The sequence below is a fragment of the Dromiciops gliroides genome, chromosome 1 (assembly GCF_019393635.1).
Source record: "Dromiciops gliroides isolate mDroGli1 chromosome 1, mDroGli1.pri, whole genome shotgun sequence".
Lineage (NCBI taxonomy): Eukaryota > Metazoa > Chordata > Mammalia > Microbiotheria > Microbiotheriidae > Dromiciops > Dromiciops gliroides.
This window is the reverse complement of record NC_057861.1, coordinates 6,690,859-6,691,739: the sequence shown is the minus strand read 5'-3', so window position 1 is coordinate 6,691,739 and position 881 is coordinate 6,690,859.

Here is an 881-nt window from a genome sequence, read left to right as displayed (position 1 = left end):
ATGTATTGTTGGTAGAGCTATGAACTGATCCAACCATTCTGGAGAGCAATTTGGAATTATGCCCAAAGAGCTATAAAGCTGTGCATAATACCCTTTGACCCAGCAATACCACTCTTGGGTCTTTTTCCCACAGAGATCATAAAAAAGGAAAAAGGACCCACATGCACAAAAATATTTATTGCTGCTCTTTTTGTGGTGGCAAGGAATTGGAAATTGAGGGGATGTCCATCAATTGGGGAATGGCTGAACAAGTTGTGGTATATGAATGTAATGGAATTCTATTGTGCTGTAAGAAATGATGAGCAGGAGGAGTTCAGAGAAACCTGGAAGGATTTGCATGAACTGATGATGAGTGAGATGAGCAGAACCAGAAGAACATTATACACAATATCATCAACATTATATGTTGATCAACTGTGATAGACTAGATTCTTCTCACCAATCCAATGATACAAGAAAGTTCCAAAGGACTCATGATGGAAAAGGCTCCCCAAATCCAGGAAAAAAAGGAGCTGTGGAATATGGATGCTGAGTGGACCATACTATTTCTTTTGTTTTTGGTGCTGTTGTTTTCTTTTTGGGGATTTTTCCTTTTTTGCTCTAATTCTTCTCTGATAACATGACTAATGCAGAAATATGTTTAATTATATATATAGATTATATATATATACATATACATATATACATGTATATGTGTATATGTGTGTACATATATATATATATATATATATATATATATATATATATATATATATATATAACCTATATCAGATTACCTGCTGTCTAGGGGGGGGAAGGGAGGGAGGAAGGGAGAAAAATTTGAAATTGGAAATCTTATTTAAACAAATGTTGAAAACTAAAATTAAAAAAATATTGAAGGG